The sequence below is a fragment of the Prosopis cineraria genome, unplaced genomic scaffold, assembly GCF_029017545.1.
Source record: "Prosopis cineraria cultivar Desert tree isolate PC_DT_omini unplaced genomic scaffold, ASM2901754v1 PC11, whole genome shotgun sequence".
In the NCBI taxonomy this organism is placed as follows: Eukaryota; Viridiplantae; Streptophyta; class Magnoliopsida; order Fabales; family Fabaceae; genus Prosopis; species Prosopis cineraria.
In genome coordinates, this window is record NW_026555342.1 from 20,240,960 (window position 1) to 20,253,408 (window position 12,449).

Here is a 12,449-nt window from a genome sequence, read left to right on the forward strand (position 1 = left end):
GCTATACTTTATTAATATGTTCAATTATTAAGATTTCTTACTAATTTTTTATGATTTGTTCTTATACAGAGTTATAGACAACCAGTGAGGATAGACTTGTGCGGTCTATATGTCATGAGACACATGCTCAATATTATCACATTAGGCATGACCAAATTTACAAAAGAGGTAAATATATTTTTAAAAGTTTTATTTTATTATGTTATTTGAGATTGATTAATATGCCTATTTTATGATCAAATTTTAGATGTTCGATAATTCGAATGCATTTTCTGAAGCTGAAATTGAAGACATCCGCATACGTTGGGCAACCTATTTTGGGGAGAACTTGTGAGGTTTTTTTATTATTTTTAGATATGTTTTAATTTTGATAGTTGACATAATTTAGATAATTGTTAGTTTTTCTAATAGTTAAATAGTTTTGTATAGTTGATAAATACTTGACAAACAATTGTAAATGAATTGAGTTGTCTGATTTGGCAATTTTTATGCATAGGAATGGTATTTGGACAATTTAGACAATTGTTAGTTTTTTTAATAGTTGTACGGACAAACTTGTGTAGTTTATATATCATGAGACACATGCTCGATATTATCATATTAGGCATGACTAAATTTACAAAAGAGGTAAATATATTTTTAAAAGTTTTATTTTATTATGTTATTTGAGATTGATTAATATGCCTATTTTATGAATCAAATTTTAGATGTTCGACAATTCGGATGCATTTCTAAAGCTGAAATTGAAGACATCTGCATACGTTGGGCAACCTATTTTGTGGAGAACTTGTGAGATTTTTTTGTTACTTTTAGACATGTTTTAATTTTGATAATTGACACAATTTAGACAATTGTTAGTTTTTTAATAGTTAAATAGTTTTATATAGTTGACAAATACTTGACAAACAATTGTAAATGAATTGAGCTGTCTGATTTGGCACTTTTTATGCACAGGAATGGCAATTTTGATAATTTTGATAATTGTTAGTTTTTTTAATAGTTAAATAGTTTTGTATAGTTGATAAATACTTGATAAACAATTGTAAATGAATTAAGTTGTCTAATTTGGTAATTTTTATGCACAGGAATGGGTAAAATTGATAAAATAAATATAGTATAAAAAATTCAATACTTTTTACACTGGTTATTACCATAACCGCTGTAGAATATAATATTTTTTACATCAGTTATGGTAATAATTGGTGTTAAAAGTGGACTTTAACACCAGCTGGAAGCTCAACCGGTGTTAAAAGTTAAAGTAATTTTTTTATTTTTTTGTATATAATTTTCAACATTAGTTTTATAAACAATATAAAAATATTAGTTTTTACATTGGGTTTATAACTAATGTAAAAAGAAGGACTTTCTACACCCCCTGGAACAACATCACCTTTTTAACCGCTGTAAAAAGTTATTTTTAATTGCTATAAAAAATTATTTTTGTACTAGTGATAGAAAAAAGGGATAACGATGAGAAAGAGAGAAGGAAAGAAAGAGTGGGTTTGTTGTTCATGTTATGGGGTAGAGGCTGAGTTTGATTGAGAAATCCAGGCTGTAGGGCATTTTCTATGGGATTTTTTAAGTGTTGTCCTTTGCTTGTGGCAATTAGAAAGCGAGCCTATTACAGATGAGGGCAGAAGATGACAAGATCTATTGTCGAATTGGAGGACGAATCATTTTGCTTTCCTATCAGGCTAGCCTGTACACCTGTCGCCACTACCATTACTTAATTAGCCTCGTTCCTACTCCCTGACCAACACTTGCCGATCACTCTATATTTATATGAATCCGAAAAGGCCATCCTTCCTCGAGAACTATGCTCATTAGCTTCCTCCTGTCTTTCCACATTCCTCGAGACTTATGCCAAATTAGCTTCTAGCCATGGAATCCATCTGTGATATAGAATCTGATATCAACATCATTTCCTTCCCTCCAACACAGATCTTTCTCCAATACATATCAACCTTGAAGTAGGCTAGACCATATCTAGATCATATTCAAGATGCTTTACTACCTTTAGTATCAAGAAAAGAAGTATTAGGGAAATACTTACCTTAAGCACTTTTATCCAAAGTTCATCAGCCTCCATGCTATTTTTTCATACATAGCATCATTCATTGCTTCAAAATCCCCAAATCCCATTCTACTTTCCTTCTTTGCCTCAGTCATTACATCCCAATCTTTCTAATAAATTTTGTCCTTCTCACCTCCTTCACTCCACTAGAAGTTGGCTACAATCTTATCCAATCTTTGCAATTCTTTTGGAAAAATTTAATACAATTCATTGCATATAAAGGCATAGCATTCTCTACTGCCTTTATCAGAATTTCCCTACTAGCATGAGAAAGCTACTTACTTTTCCAACCCTGCACTTTCTTCCCAATTGATAAGACTTATATTTTACACACATTATCCATTCATTTAAGATTCATTTTACATGTTTTATTCTCCATTTTGGTGCATTCATGGTGTTTAAAGCAAGAAAATCTCCTAAAGGGCAATATTATGCACTAGGGGTATTTTGGTAAAAAATTACAATTTTTATGAAAAATTGGGTTAATGTTGTGTTCCATGTGTTTTAAGCCCAAAAGAATGAATATGAAATTATTTTTTCAAAATTCAATTTGGTTTGGGAGTTATAAAATAGAAATAACATTTTAGGGTGGTTGACTTTGTTGACTGAATTAAGATTTTATATGCATACATGAGCTTTCACGTGTTACTACCCTTGGATTTTATTTCATTAATATTCTTCCATACTAGTTAATTAATTCCATGTGAAATATTTTAATTATTAGGTCACATGAATATTTAACTTTGATTTTATGTTCATTTTGTGATTTAGGTGGCACATGTGGACTTAGACTTTTTGTAATTGGTCAAGGATCATGGAAGAGGGCTAAAATACACAAGACGTGGCATCATTTATGGGTTGAAAAGGGAGAGAATAATTAGATCATTTGATAAAATAAGTGAGAGTATTTTTACTTAGTATATTCCTTTTAAGCCAATAAGAAGAAGCCACCTATTTAAGCACGTGGGAAGTATGTGTTTCACCCTAGCTTTTTCTTTTCCTTTTTGTTTTATTTTTTTCCTCATTTGTAGCTGAAAATTCACGCCCCTCTCAACCATTTTTCACCTAAAACATTAACCCTAGCCATTACATATAATATCTCACCACTCCTTCATTTTCATTTTACACTTTCTCTCTTATTTTTCATTATTCTTCATTTTCTCTCATTTTTCCAGCCATGACAACCCCTTCTCTCCTCCATTTATCTTTATCTAATCATTAGATTATCACCAAATCACTCCCATTCTTCTCTTCTCATTCCCTTCCACATATCCCTACTACTTGATCATCCATTTCATACTTCATTTTCTACTTGGTTTTATGGAGGGGTTTGGCTACTTTGCCATTTCCATGAAGGACTTGAAGAACCTTGAAGGCTAAATCATTTTAGGTGTTTGAAAGAGGATAGAAGCTTAATGAACCACTTAGGTCTTCACTTTTGTAACCTTTTTATTTTTTTCTTAATTTCTCTCCATTAATAGACTTGTAAGACCATAATTTTGGATTGCTATGTCTTGGCTTTACAATCATAATCTTGATTGATTTTTTTTGTATGGGGATTAGTTTGATTAATGTCAAATTTTAGCTTGTTTATTTAGCTACATTTTCAACCACTCTTAGATTTTTCATAATCTTAAATGTTTTGTGAGTGTTTTAACCTTGTTTATACTTCATCATAATTTTAAGGAGTGTTTGTTGGGGTTGTTTGTGATCCACCATAATTTTGGGGTATTAAGGGTTGAGCATGCTTGCTAGAATTTATTATTAATTATAAGGTCTCCCTTACTAAACCATAATTAATTCCAAAATTGAGGCAATAAAGGGACTAAACCTTCAACAGATTACCAAATTTGTAAACATTAAATAAATAAGAACAAGTCTTAAATCACTTACAATGGAATCCTAAAATTCAACACTTTTAATCTCTATTAACATGAATTATGCTCAAATCAGAGTTTTAAAACAATATGGAAGCTTAGAAATTATTTGGGACCCAAAACATTGAGTTTCAAAATTTAAAACTGTGTTGTGTAGAAAATGTGACATGCACTGCGGTTAAGGGTCCATATGCTGTGGCTCACATCCTTTTATGCCATGCGCCATGGTGCATTGCACGAATTTGATAGTTATCAGCTGTCAATTTGATAATACAGGGAGCAAACTTCACACACGCCTCAAATCTTCATCTGATGTCCGATTGAGGTGGTTTTAGTGTCTACATGAAGCTTTCTCCTAGCTCTAGCTAATGGCACAGTTTCACACCAAATTCATTTTCTACAAAAAGTTGGACACCAAAACCTATTTTACCACTTTTTCACAAAAATCTCATAACAATATAGTCCAAACTCAACCACAGGTGCTAAAAGCCTACACTAACCCCTTGACTACATTCAATAGACTCTAACAGACTAATGCAATGCACTATACACAACCAAAAATAGATAAATCTCAAAATTTTCACTCAACCCTAAATTCATAAAACACAAGGGGGAGGAAAACTTTACATAAAACCATCATTTTCATTCCAAATCATGCAAAATACACATGTTTCTATTTGTACAAGTATTTTGACTCTATCTATGGGTTTACAACTAAAACTCAGTAACCCAGAGCATAAAATACATAAGTTGTACACTCTAATAATGCAAGTAGTACAAAAATGAATCATGTGGAACCTAGTTGGAAATTTTACAATATTAATACATAAAAAAAGAGTAGAGAGGCATAAAAGTAGGATTTCACCACAATCCTATACCTCATAATGCTTTCTTGAACTACATCTGATGAGCTAGGCCCTAAAAATATTAAAAATTGAGGGGTGAGTAGAACTACTCAGTAACCAAGTTTCATCTAATCTATATAGTTGCATATCAATTGTAACAGATGCAAATAGGCAAACACAATCAAATATATAGCATATATGATAAGCATGGCCACGGCTCACAATACTAATAACCATGTGGCCGAGCCTTAAGAACAGATAATCTCATTAAATGTTAATGTACATATTGGGGTCACAATAATACCAAACATATGCCCCTAACATATACCAGACCACAATAATAACAACCATGTAGCCAAATTTAAATGCATGATCAAATGTCAATCTTATACCCTCCTGTTACCTTCAATGTGAAACTGGTGGTTATTTGGTGGCTACATCCTTCACAAACTAACCCGGCCTTCCACTTGTAAGGAGCTACTAGGCTAGGGTTAACTTACTCACTCATGTAATCCAATTTCCCCTAATACTAATAACTATGAGGTGTTGTACCCCTAATCTAGCCTCCTTATGAATCAATGAAGACCAGTTAGGTTTGAATCCCTTGAAGAACAAGTAGGACAGTCCTAAATCAACTATGGGACATGGGCTATCTCTCAATTTTAATAGTCAATGCCAAGGCAAGTTCTCAATTCCAACGGTCCTAGCAATACACGTGGATTTACCAACTACTCCTCTCTCTAGGCGAACTCCTGCCAATAATTTTGCTATGCATATTGTCACACATTTATACAACTCAATTACCAATCATAACATAACTCACTTCATTTTCTCACTATTATACTCCACATACTAGACACCACATATAATGCATGTTTATCATTCTCACAATGGCATATTATAAATCATCATCATTAAAACACATATATGCCTTATGCAAATGGCTTTGCATATTTGAAAATAATTTCACTTACAATCCACCACATTGCCAAAATTGCATCTATCGTTTTCTAATGCCAAAAAAGTTTCAAAACATCAATTTCAACGATTATTAAATTAATATATAACCATATAAAATAGGTTTCCCCTGGTCAATTACCTTAAACTTTTGAGAGGTCAAAGGTTTACCCCTCACACAAATCACTTATAAAGCTTCTCACAAGCTTGAATAGTGCTAATAATAATGTCTACAATCACATTACAAAGATATCAACATAATCTCACCCTTAAGGTTTATGTTAACATTAATTTCACATTTCTCTATTCTACCAATCCCATAAATCTTTACCCATATATATCTAATGGTTCACTAGGTTCCATCGACTCACCTTACTACCATTGAGTCTTTAAACGATCATTAAGGAGCCTCAAACACTCCCAACAACCATATTAATTGCAAAAATTGCATAATAATAGCTCACACCAACTAACTCATGATAAAATCATCAATGTAAGGTTACCTACCATAAACAAATACTATTATATCTATTTTAACCAATGGGTTTGGACCCAGAGCTCCTATGGATCAAAATTTAACTTATCAACTTAAACCCTAACTCAAACCTTCATAAATGAGGGAGAGAAAGGAAAAGAAATGCATAAACTACTTTCCTTTGGCATTAGAAAGTTTCAAAATATCACTAATGGGATCTAATGTTATGCCTTAGTAGAGCCTCAGACATGCTCTTCGATTTTTCCCTTTACTCTTCTTTGATTTTGCATACAGAATGCAATTGATAAAGTTAGGATTTTAGCTATGCGTCGCGGTGCATGGCATAGAGAGGCCCATTGCATTTAAATCTTCCTTTGTTTACCATGACAGATTGACAACATACCGCGGCATATGGTATAAAGGGCTTCTTCTTACTTCTTCTTCATCTTTTCTTACTCGGGTGGCCAGACTTCACTTTGAACCCATTTCTAGGGTTGAGAGCACAATTAATTACACTAATGAGGCCCTTCTGGCCACACACCTCATTAATTCAGTAATCACACTCATTAAAACTAATTAATCATGCTTAATTTTTTTAGATGTCACATTAATCACCTAACTTGGGCCTAAAACTAAATTAGGAATTAAATTAGGTTATAGAATTCTAGGCTTAATTAGGGTCCCTAGTGAAGTTAAGTTGCTAGGGAGAATTATCCTAGTGACTTCATAATTTGGTTAGGAAGAGAAGAATTAAGGGTGACTAATTAACATTTTATAAGTGGTTAAGATTTGAGCATTAATCTAACTTCAAGTACCCTATTCCATCCCATTTTCATAAACTTATTAGCTTAGATTTTAAGCTTTAATTAGGTTAATTAGTATTTCGTTCAAATCACTTAAAACCAATCAACTCTTGGGACTTTTTATTTTAATTTAGTTGCATTAGGAAGCTCTAAATTTAATCTTTAAACACGTCTTGGAAAATCGACCTAGGTTGTTACTATACTATATAGTTGGTTACTCTAGTTTAAATTACTAAGTATGCGACTGCTTAATTCACCAACCCTTTCTCTTATGTAAGCCAAAGCTTGAGTTTTTATTTTTCCCCACATACCAGGAATTCTTGAATATTTCATAGGTTCATCAATATCATCTATTTTCAACACATTGCAAACTCTGTCTTTAATAACCCTAGATGCATTATTAGAGTAAAAAAATTCCAGATTTAGGCAAGTTAGCTTTATGCACTGAAGCCTTACAATAATCAATCAGTATTCTAGCCAAATGTTTACAATTATCTTCAGTTGTATTAATTAAAAAAAAATCATCTACAAAGAAGTCACAACTGGGCAACTAAAGCTCATCCTTATACCCTTCAACAGACCTATTTTAGCATTCTTACTAATCATGCAAGACAAAACTTCTACCATTATGATAAAGATGTATGGAGACAAAGGATCACCTTTTCTCAAACCTCTCCCTGGAATAATAGAAGCTAAAGAAAATTCACACCTCAAACCAGTTCTTCTATTCCTCAAATAATGAAAAATCTCATGTGCAATAATGACATTATTGTGTATTATTTTTCTAGGTATGAAGGCCTTATCACTGGAGAAATACAGAAGCTTGATAAGGGTTTTATCTATAGGTAAGACTTTTGACACAATTTTGTAAGCAAAATTACATAAACTGATAGGCATAAATTATGAAACCATTTCAAGTTTATTAACTTTGGAATTGAAGTGATATTTGTCTAGTTAACTTAGCTATAAAGCCCTTGCAACAAATTTCTTCTTTCACATCACTCCAAGAAGCTTTAAAAAAACTTGTCATTCAACCAATCAAGTCCTCAAGCTTTATTCCCTCCCAATTGAAATATAGATAATGAATTTCTTCCTAAGAATAGGTCCCATCAGATCTGAATTCATATCTCTCATATTCTAAAGTCAACATATTGTAGCATCTACTAAATCCCTAGGAGAGAAGGTAGAAAAAGATCCTCATAATAGTCAATAAAGCATCTAGAAATATCACTTCTTCCTCCACCATTCACCATTCCTTCCTTTTATCTTCATAATAGTGTTTCTCTTTCTCCTTTGGAGTATGGATAGGTGAAAAACTTTAGAATTCATATCCTTAATTATAGTTAAGAAATTCTTGACCTTTGCCTCCAAAATTCCTCCTCTGTTTGCCAAATTTTATTTAATTTAGGTTTCTACTGATGCACACAAATATATAATGAATTTTGCAAGTGTACAGATTGTAAAATAGTAAGTGATAAATCAAGGTTGATTCTACAGAGAATCAAGTTAATTGGTAATTAGGAAATAAATTCTCCATTTTCATTTAAGTCATGCAAAAGAAAATTTGGATTCGATATTGCAAAATGAGAAATTGAAATTATATGATTGTACTAAATTAAAATTCAACAACCACAAACAATTAAGGTAACCTAGAGTGGCTAATCTCTTCTTCAATTCATAGAACTGTAATTATTGCATTAAATTTACTTAATATTAATTTGTTAATCTAGAGTATTAATAAAAATAATTATCTTGAATTAATACCACCCCTCTCTTGAATTAATTTTCTATTCCTAACACAAATACAAAAAGGAAAAAAGACACAAATTCACTCTAATGTGATTATATGGGTCCAATAGGTATATTCCTATCCTATTAGCAAATTAGAAATAATTCTAATCTCACATTATTCAATCTAATGGTCAAATTCAAATTTTCATTTTCCAAGGTAAAAACCTAAATTCACAAATTCGCACTCAATGGTGACTAAGCATTAAGTGGACATATAAGCACAAGATTAAGTAAACAAAACTAATATTAAGCTCAAATAAATAGTTCAAACATGCTCTAATCCAAGAATCAGTTCAAAGCTACCTTAGATTAAGAGAAAATCAGCCACACATGTCTTTCATGAAAGTAAAATTAGCATATATAGCAAAGTAAAGAGAAGAAGGAGAAAAAGCTTAACTGACGCAATCTTAAGTGAAACCTAATTTTCCACTAAACACACGCTTCGTCAACTCTCCTTTGGCTCCGTTTGCTCTCTTTGGACATTCTGCAACACTTGGAGGTGAAGAATGGTTGATAATAAGGTGCCCAAACCCTAAAAGTTTGCTAAAGATCAAAACCCTGCGTTTTACTAAAATCGTGCTTTACTGTAATGAAACACGTTTTCACTGCAGCGAATATGACTTGTTTAGATTTTTCTTTTTAAATTAATTTCTTTGACTTAAGCTCTAAAATTTTCATCTTTACGCCCATAAAATTGGGCCTCCCTACATGCATAAAACCTATAATTAAAGATATAATTGATCCATTAACTTTCAATCACATTTTCAAGCCCATTTTCACACACTATCATCCACTTAATCATATCTTGGCTAATATATTCAAACAAATGACTTCCAATTGCATTAAAAACACAAAATAAAATTTAGTAAAATATTGGAAGTCGTCACTACTTCTTTCAAATTTCACAACTTATCCTTCGTGAAAGAACTTTGAGTCCGATTAAGAGAGGTAGAGGAAGGCCTAAGAGAACACTCTTGGAAGTTGTTGAACGTGATCTCTTAATTAATAATATTTCTAAAAGCTTAATAAATGATAGAGTACAATGACGTCTTGCAATCCATGTAGCCGACCCCACCTAGTGGGATAAAGGCTTGTTATTGTTGTTGTTGTTGTTGTATCCTCCGTGAAAGAACTATTAGAGCAGTCATCAATTTTTTCATTAGTTCATCAATAATTTTCTTATTATTAGGATATTCTCTTTTGCTCCATTCCTTTAACACCATTTCTAGCTTCCCATTTACCTCTTTCCACCCTTGTCTCACCACTTCAGCATAATCAGGATGAGTAAGCCATTTATTCTAAACTTAAATCTCTATGTAGTAAAACTCTTGTGGCACATATCCACTAGTATCGTATTATGATCAGAACCAATTGCCTCAAGATGAACCTGTGCTCTAGGAAATTTCTCCTTTAAATCGACATTACCAAACACTATTAATTTGTTCTTTTTATATGAGGATCTCTTACACTGTTTAATAGAATGGTACTACTAATGGTAGGGCATGATTCAAATTTATTCAATTTCTTTAGATGTTGTTTTGGGTTGTGTACTCATGAATGATAATGTTGGTTTTGGTTTGGATTGAAAGTGGCCAGAAAAATGTAAGGTTTTTGAATTGCAATTACAATGCAACATGGTGTAAGGAGAGAGATTATAAGTTTAGTTTATTATTGTTCCTCTTCAAATTATTCATTTGTTTTCATGTTGTATTTTTTTGATTGTGGATGATGTTGTAGTTTATGTGAAGAAATTATTTTTTCCCTTTCAAAAACAAACACAAAATTCTTTTCCTATGTTTGGTTGGATGGGAGGGTTTTTTTTTTTGTAATAATTTTTCTAGCAAGGGCAAAATAGATTTTAATTAAGCCTAAGCTATACATAACTCTCTTAAACTTTGTCATGTATCAACAATCTTCCTAACTCTCTTAAACAGTTGTTGGAACATTGAAAGTTAATTTAAGAGTGTGAAGTTTGCAAATTGGGCATATGAGAATAAGTGAAGGTTAGCTATTATTTAAAGCAAAGGTTGTAAGAAGGTTAATTTTATTTTAATATCTAAAAAAGAATTCAGATATTCAAAATAATCTTGTTCAAGTTCAAGCTTATTTGAGTGGCTTGAATAAGTCCAAAATAAAGAAAATTTATCAATTCCTAAGCATAACCTAATTTTTTTAGACTTATTTAGTGTCAATTGGAATTACTGACTTTAAATAATAGCTAACCTGAACCATATGGTTGGTCTATATAGGTTAATGTGTTTGGCTAATTAAGTTCAATTTATTTTCACATGGGTCGGGATTTTCCCAACTCAAGTCATATGGGTTGGTAGATTAAATGGGTCAACCTACTAATCCACTTAACTTTTTTTTTTAAAGAAAAAATTAATCATTTGGTCCTTTTAATCTTGATTTAGTTATAATTTAATTGCTAAACTTTAATTCATTATAACTTAATCTTTAAAATTTTGACTCGGTTATAACTTAACCTTAAACTTTGCTCAATGCAACTTAGTCTCTATAATTTTACACATTTAAAATATTAGTCTTTATATTTTAGAAAAAAAATCATTCACATTCTTAACACTTGCTGCATCTCTACTTTGAGGAATTTTGTGGGCAAATTTAGCCAGACCCCTCTTCATCATCTCCAAAACTTCCTATACATCAATGACCTTCATAAGGTAGATACATATCCATTAATTCACAAATAGTCATTGTCTCGTGTAGTGTGTATATACACATATCATTTTGTCCCTTTATGCATAACTACGTCGAATTAAAAACTTAGAGTGAGAGAGAGATTTTGAGTTACAGTGAGAATAAGGAAGATGGTGGAATCTTGGAGGAGGTGATTCTGGTGTGTGGGCTAGTTGGAGGGGACACAATTCTAATGGGTTCAATGTTGTGAGTACCATCACACCAAAATAGAGCTTTTCTCATGGCATATATTTATGATAAATCATCCAAATTTTTGTGAGAACATTGTTCCTCACAAAATTTCTCCAATTGAAGGACAAAACTTTCTACACGGATGAAACTATGAAAACAATTTCTCATGCCATTATCCATAAGTAGTTCTCGTAGCTATTGAAACTAAGAGAAGTTCTCGCAGAATGGTCCTAAGAGAAGTTCTTTCAATGTAAATCTAAGACAACTTCTCATACATAAATGGCGTGAGAATTTCTCTCATATTGCTATACTATGAAAATTTCCTTTGACCATTTTCTTTCAAAATATTTGTAAGAGAAATTCATTAGTCTTTCATAAACATTACAAAACTAATGCCACATCATCCACTACATATGCATAAGCTAATGCCACATTACTTGCTACCTTACACCATCATGTGTATCAATTAATCCTATATCACATGACACCTCACACCAAATCAAGCACCCTGTGTGCATCAAGTCATGCCATATCACTTGCCAGTTAGCGCCATGCATGTCACTTACCATGTGTGCATCAACTTATACCATGTTACTTGCCACATCATCATATGTCGCTTGCCACCTCACACCATGTCGCCTTCTTATGCTGCATCACATATTTGTCACAAAATATGTCAAGGCCAAGACTAGAACCCTTAACCTTCCACCTTTCAAGTTTTATGCCCTATTTCTTTTT